This window comes from Quercus suber, unplaced genomic scaffold, assembly GCF_002906115.3.
Source record: "Quercus suber isolate HL8 unplaced genomic scaffold, Cork oak 2.0 scaffold_26, whole genome shotgun sequence".
In the NCBI taxonomy this organism is placed as follows: domain Eukaryota; kingdom Viridiplantae; phylum Streptophyta; class Magnoliopsida; order Fagales; family Fagaceae; genus Quercus; species Quercus suber.
Window position 1 is genome coordinate 2,249,976 of NW_027069491.1, and position 7,656 is coordinate 2,257,631.

At 33.0% G+C, this 7,656-nt stretch overlaps 1 pseudogene; it reads right to left on the reverse strand.

Moving 5' to 3' along the window:
- Nucleotides 1-4,597: 4,597 nt before the first annotated feature.
- On the reverse strand, nt 4,598-7,456 carry LOC111984360 (uncharacterized; annotated as a pseudogene).
- Between the last annotated feature and the right edge of the window lie 200 nt (nt 7,457-7,656).

Genomic DNA, 7,656 nt, shown 5'->3' on the forward strand with positions numbered 1-7,656 from the left:
TGGACAAGTGCTTGTCTCTCATGCTCTTTGCAACCGAGGTTAGCATCTCCCACTCCCCAATAATTTCCAAGGGTTGGTTTCGTGCACAACAAAAAGAGAAAAAAAGTGAGGAGAAGTTGGAGGGAACTTCCACCGATGATTAGGATGAATGTAGAAGATCAAAAAAGTGATTAAGATTATAAGAGCATCAACACATAAAAGGTGGAATGTTATGAGTATCTTACAACCCCCAAGCCACAATTATTTATACACGCATTATGTAGAAATTATTATTATCAAATAATAAATAAATAAATAAAAGGAAAGAAGTCAAAAGTGGTTGGAAAGTTCTTTTGATTGATTAGATAGTATTGTGAATAATAATTCTAGTACCATACACTTTCATACACACATTTTGCTATGACTATCTTATATAATAAACTATAAATAATGGAGAAAAAAATGGTAGATCCATTTGATGTGATAGACAACCAATCACACTCTGTCACATAAGACAATTATGGCAAAATGTATATTATTTGTAATATTATTGTTATATTTAGCAAAAAATTTGGACAGACTCATGCAAATATAAATGCATTCCACATTGTAATTATAGTGACAGCCCATAAGAAACCACTTTTCCTTATCAATCACTAAATTAAGGCTTACAATTTTACTTTTTTTCTAAATAAACTCTAGAGTCTAGACATCTCCATTGAAAAATACCAAAGTGTGTGTTACTACAAAACTATTTGTAAATTAAGGCTTACAATATCCTAACCAACACCAGCTGAAAGTAAATAAATTACTGTTGAAAGGATCAATAATTATTCGAATAAAAAAGATCAATAATTATCCCAAAAAATAGGGTTCTAGCATCATCAATCACATCATTGGGTATGGCTTATCTCTAATATTTTTTAACTGAAATCTCATTTTGTTTTAATAAAAAACTGTCACATCATTTACTAACTAAATAAAATGTAGAGATTAAAACTAACTACCACTTGCTATTGTATATTTAAAATAAAAGGACATGTCCAGTTAAAAAAGTATCGGAGGTAAACCAAATCTCACATCATTGACATAAGGGGCCATAGGCCACCAATGATCTCAATGCTGTGGTGTTTCATTAATGGAAACTTTCTTTGTTGCAACCAATAAATGAATTATCACAAGACTCAGTTTTCATAAAAACTTGGGCAAATTACACTTTACTCTATGGTTTACTTGAAAAACACTTTATCTACTTGTGGTTTAAAAATTGGTACTTTACCCACCTGAGGCAAGTTTTGCTTATCTCTAGTTATCCACATTCATTAAAAACAAGGGTAAATTTGTATTTTTACTACCCTTTTATGCCATATAAGAAAACTAAAAAAATCAAGAGAAAAGAAGATCTAAAAGCTATGTTTTATAAAAATTAAAACCTAACTTCTAAATATTTTTCTCTAACCTTTGAAGTAATTCACTGTATACCACGTTTGAAGTTTAAAAGCTAGGATTGAACTGACCAAGAGGCATGTAGAAGCAAGCAGGGCAAGGAAGTTAGAATAATTAATCTCGTACTCCAAGTTTGCCATGGTTTATAACTCTGAAATTAGTATCAAAAGCTGTGCAAATAATGGACAAAAAAAAAAAAGCTACAAAGCCACCATGCTCATAGTAACTGGGGGAACTTGATGTTCTTTTTATTGGGGATTATGTGTATAGTAACAAGTGTGATTGCCCATGATAGCATTTGCATAATTTCTGTGGAAAAAACTCAAGTTTTAGAGTTGCACTGGGTTCCACTACCATTTAGCAGCATCATTAGCATTAAGAAGTGAATTCCTAGCAGTAAGCAAGATCAAATTATGCCGGCTATTTATGTTCAGTGCTGACTTTTATTCTGATGACATTTGTCTTAAATTTTATAAAACCTAATTTTTAGATATTTTTCTCTTGAATTTTTTAATTTTTTATGTTTTGAAAGGAGAGAGATATAAAAGAGTAGAAAATATACAAATTTACTCCTATTTTTAACAGATGTGAGTAACGGGAGACAAACATAATTTACTTTAGGTGGATAAAGTGCCAATTTTTTTAAATCACAAATAGGCAAAGTATTTTTCAAACAAATCACAGGTAGGCAAAATGTAATTTCCCCTGAAACTTTCTCATAAGTCATTTAAAAAAAATAAAATAAAATAAAAAAATAAACCTTTTCTTTAGTCAATTACCACAAGATTCACAAGGATATGTATATATTTCATCTAAAGTCTTCAAATATTGAGTGGCTATAATGAATGCGAAAATTATCTATCAACTCGTGTCACTGTCAGCGTAAACAAGCACTACAAAAAACGCAGGCTATAGCTGCGTTTAGAAAAAATGCGGTTATAGCTAATCTGTAGCTGCGGTTTTAAGAAATGCGGCTAAAGCCTTAAGCTATAGTCGCGTTTTTTAAAAACGCGGCTATAGTTAACCTATAGCTGTGTTTTTAAATGCGGCTATAGGTCTAGATGAATATTTTTTTTAATGGTGACCTATAGCCATGTTTTTACGTTTTAAAACGCAGATAATGGTAAGCTATAGCCGCGTTTTTCAAAAACGCAGCTATAGGTCCAACTGAATAATTTTTTCAAAGGAGGACCTATAGCCACATTTTTTCGAAAACGCGGCTATAGGTCCAGCTGTAGCTGCGTTTTTAAAACGCGGCTTAGGTCATCCTTTAGTGACATGACCTATAGCTGCGTTTTTCGAAAACACGACTATAGGTCCAGTCTTATAAATATGTCACTGACCTATAGCCGCATTTTTTGAAAACGTGGCTATAGGTCATGTCGCTATAAGGTGACCTATAGCCGTGTTTTTCGAAAACGCAGCTATAGGTCCAGTCGTATAACCTAAAGTTACATTTTTAAAACACAGCTTAAGTCACCTTTTAGTGACATGACCTATAGCCGCTATATGTAACAAAATTTTTTTTTTCTTCAGCTTCCCACGTGCCCCCCCTTTCCCACCTATCCCGACTTTCTTCTTTTCTTATTTCTCCTTCTTTCTTTTTTCTCTCTTCATTCTTCACTTTAGATCCTCCGTAAGTTTCTTCTTTCTTTCCTTTTTTTTTTTTTTTTTTTCTTCCTTCCTCACATCTGGGTAACTCTTCTTTTTCTTTTTTTCTTTTTTCTTTTTCCCTTTTTCTTTCTTCCTTCTTCACATCTAGGTAACTCCTCTTCTTCTTCTTTTTTTTTTTTTTTTTCTTTTTCTTTCTTCCTTCTTCACACCTGGGTAACTCTTTTTTCTTTTTCTTTTTTTTTTCTTTTTTTTTTCATTTTTCTTTCTTCCTTCTTCACTGGGTAACTTTTTTTTTTTTTTCCTTTTTTTCNAAAATATAATGAAAATGTTATAAATATAGCATTTCTCATATATATAAGGGAGGTAGACTTCCAAGTCATCGGAGATGATAACTCATGTCACTACAAGTCTACAACGCTATCAAAAAATTGTGGTAAAGCAAATTAGATAGCCATGACAAATTCCTAGCTTAAGAAATTATTGAGCGGATTAACATTAACAAATCACTTGACCCTTGTGCCTTGCTTTAGTGGTAAAAGGGAAGAGGTGAAATATAAGACATGCATCTTAAGAGCATTCTCATCAGCTCTCTCATAAAAAATGTCATTTTGACACACCAAAAACCTACTTTATCATTTTAGCACATCATTTTACAACATACCATTTATCAGATGTTCTATTTTTTTACAACTTCATTTAAATATTATTTCTTAACTCTTTTTTATTCTTATTTTATTCTTATTTTATTATTTGTTCCTAACAGCCATATTCTTGTTCTAACGGTAACAATCTTGTTCAAATATCCTTGTTCTAATCAACGGTAACATTTTCATGGTGTTCCTCCTACTCAACTGTCATATTTTTTTAAATCCATATTTTCCATTTAGCATTTAAAAAAAAAATAAAAATAACACAGCACCTGGAATGGTACTTCCAGCACCTGGAATAAAAAAAAAATAAAAAAATAACACAGCACCTGGAATAAAAAAATAAACTCAGAACCTGTCACGTTCAAATAAAAAAAATACCCTCAGAACCAGTCACCTTCAGGAAAAAAAATGTTGAACCTGTCAATACTCATATCAAAAGCCAAAAACATATTTATATAACTGCAATGTAAAAGCCAACCTGAATTAACACATATTCAATAACATCAACTCAAATTTACACACATAGTTGGCTTAAGTGGTACTTCCTTGATCACAGATGGTCAAATAACAGACATACTTGAATTAACACAACACAAATGGTACTTAAATGACATCAACCTGTCAAATTTACACAAACAGACATACTTGAAATAACATCAACCTGTCAAATTTACACACATACTTGAATTAAACAAAGTTGAGCTTGCCACTTCCTTGATCACAAATGGTACTTAAATTTAAGACAACACAACAATTGGCTAGTACTTGAACTTAACACAATGAAACAACATAGCCAATAAGTTTTAATGGCAGCTTCATAAACAAAATGAAACAAATAAACCAAATCAAAAGTTTTAATAGCAACTCCATAAAAAGAAGAGGAGAGAAATAAACAAAACCAAAAGTTTTCACAACTCTCCTCGTAATTGCCATAAATGTTCAACGAGATTCTTTTGGAGTTGAGAATGAACTTCTTTATCCATAATGCGTTGATGAACTTGAATGAACTCCGAAAATTTATTTGTCGGCTCACATGACATTGGTGTACATGAAATCTTATCAATTTGTTCATAATCGAAGTCCACTGCTGCATCTTCATCTCGCTTATCTTCAATAATCATGTTATGAAGAATTACACATGCTTTCATAATGTCATGTAGTGTTTCATGATAGAAAAACCGTGCAGGTCCACGTACAATTGCAAATCGTGCTTGAAACACTCCAAATGCACGCTCTACATCCTTCCTATATGCCTCCTGAGCTTTTGAAAATAATTTTTTTTTTATCTCCTAGTGGAGATGGGATTGTCTTCACAAATGTTGACAATTTTGGATATATGTCATCGGCAAGATAGTATCCCATTGTGTAATCCTGACCATTGATTGAGTAATTAACTGCAGGAGCACGTCCTTGTGCAAGCTCAGAAAATAAATGAGACCACTCCAACACGTTAATATCATTATTAGACTCAGGTAGTCCAAAAAATGAGTGTCATATCCAAAGATCATATGATGCCACTACTTCCAAAATAATAGTTGGCTGACGAACATGACCACAATACATTCCTTTCCATGTAGTTGGACAATTTTTCCATCTCCAATGCATGCAATCAATACTTCCTAACATGCCTAGAAATCCACGGTTTTGGCCATAGGCTAATAATCTAGCGATGTCTTCATTGTTTGGTGACCTCAAGTATTGCCCTGAGAAAATAGCAACCACTGCTGCAACAAATTTTTTCAGACTCATCATTGCAGTGCTTTCGGCTATTCTCACATATTCATCCAAAAAATCAGCTGTTACTCCATATGCAAGCATCCTAAGTGCAGCGGTCATCTTTTGAAGGGGAGTTAGACCAAGCTTTTTGGCATTATTTCTTTTTTGGGTAAAGTAGGGTTCGTGAGCTTCAACCTTAGATAGGATTTGGAGAAAAAGAGAACGTCTCATTCGAAATCTCCTTCGAAATACTTTGGGAGGATATACAGGTTCTTCAGCAAAGTAGTCATCATAAAGCCGTTTATGGCCTGCCAAATGATTACGGTCGATATATCGACGACACTTACGTTGTGATGTCTCACCCATGAGAAGTTTTATAATTATCTCATCTTCATCTGAGTCATCATCAAGCAATTCACGAAAAAAAGAACGACCCATGGAGATAAACTAGAAGAAAAAATTGGAAAGCAATTATCAATATAGATGCAAGAAACATAATATGAAATGAAATCGATAACTTTAAAAGAAGGTTTGATCATTATGTAAAGAATATAAAATTTTCTTTAAATACAAACGTGGCCTAAGATGAGATCCTCTCCTATCTTCTTCTAGCACTTAAGAATTGTAAACCAATGGATACATTTTAGAAACAATTACAAGAGCCCAACAGTCAAGACAAGCATAAAAACTATAAGAAAATATAACCAAATCAGCACCAATAGCACAACAGCGTCAATAGCACAACACAACACCAATATTAAGCATGAGAGTAATATAAATTCTATAGTAATATAAATGTGCAAACTTAATATATAAGAAAACCGTACCCAACATATACACTATTTATATAATGTACATAAATATGACACAATGCCTTGATGAGGACAAAGGAATAGTGGGGTTTCCCTCAAATTCATATTAAGCTAAAATTACAAAATACATATTAATTAGGCCTAAAATCAGCTATATCCAAAAAATGCCACAAAATACATATCAAGGCATTGTCATAAGTTCCTACCAAAAAAAAAGGCCTACAATATGTTCTCAACCCAACGAAGAACTTGATCTTTGTTTTGCAAGGATTTTCTTTTTGAGTCCATCATAAAAAGTTCTTTGGTCTTCATCCATGCCACTTGTGTCTAGCATCATAATTCTTTCATTCTCTTTCAACTCTTTCAAGCAAACCTTTTCCGCTTTGATACGTACTCTCTCTTTTTCCTGTGCATAAGATTCTTCAAGCATTTTCATTTTCTTTTTCAAATACTCCGTTGTAACATTTTTCCCATCATCTTTTCTCTTTCGATTAGCCTTTTCAGCTTTTCTACCTATTGGCCTCTCGAAATCCATCGTGTCACCAACCCCCCCTCCTTGATCTATTGAATCTGGAGTTTGAGGCATTTCTTTTCTTGAATCTTCCCTAGGCACAGTAGATGCCCACTTGGGAAAATCCTTCAACATTTGCCAACAATGTTCATATAGAAAAAAGTTACCGTATAATTCTTTAGACAATTCCCTTGCTTTCACAATCTAAACAAAATTAAATTAATATAACATAATTAGCTTCTTCAAACATTTCATTTGTGTTGTAAATCTAAAAAAATTAAAAACCATTGCAAAATTTATACCTTCATTTCAGTAGTGGTTCCACTTTCATTCTTTGCTTCAATTTTAGCTAAGGCACCACAAAATTTAACTATTTCCCTATTAATCACTCCCCATCGGCTTGTTAGGGATGAAATACTACGTGTAGAGTCAGTCTTGTGGTCCTTGAAGTATTTTGCAACTTTCCCGTAAAATGTTGTTTTATGTTGCTCATTACCATGCACAGGATCGACACTGGTATTGAGCCATACTGCTACAAGCAGCTTGTCTTCCTCAGGACTGAAGCCAACACCACGTGTTGTTTTTTTCTTAGAAGTGGCAACTTCATCATCCAGTGGAGAATCTTGGACTAACATAGGACTATTTTCAGATAAACCGAAAAGTTCATCCTCACAATTAATATTCCCCCGTAAGACATCGGTGAACGATGAATAATGTCTTGAGTCCATGCTATGATTAAATGTTACTTATTAGTTAGTTGTTTAGGCCGTTATAGCTGTTAGTTTCAGTTTTGCTCTTATCTTTGTGTATATAAACAGAGACTGTATTCTTCTTTGCTAAGGATTTTTCATTCACAAATCTTTGATAGAACTAAATTAATGACTAATTATAAAAACCCAACTGATCTGCAACCAATCTGAAAATGAAC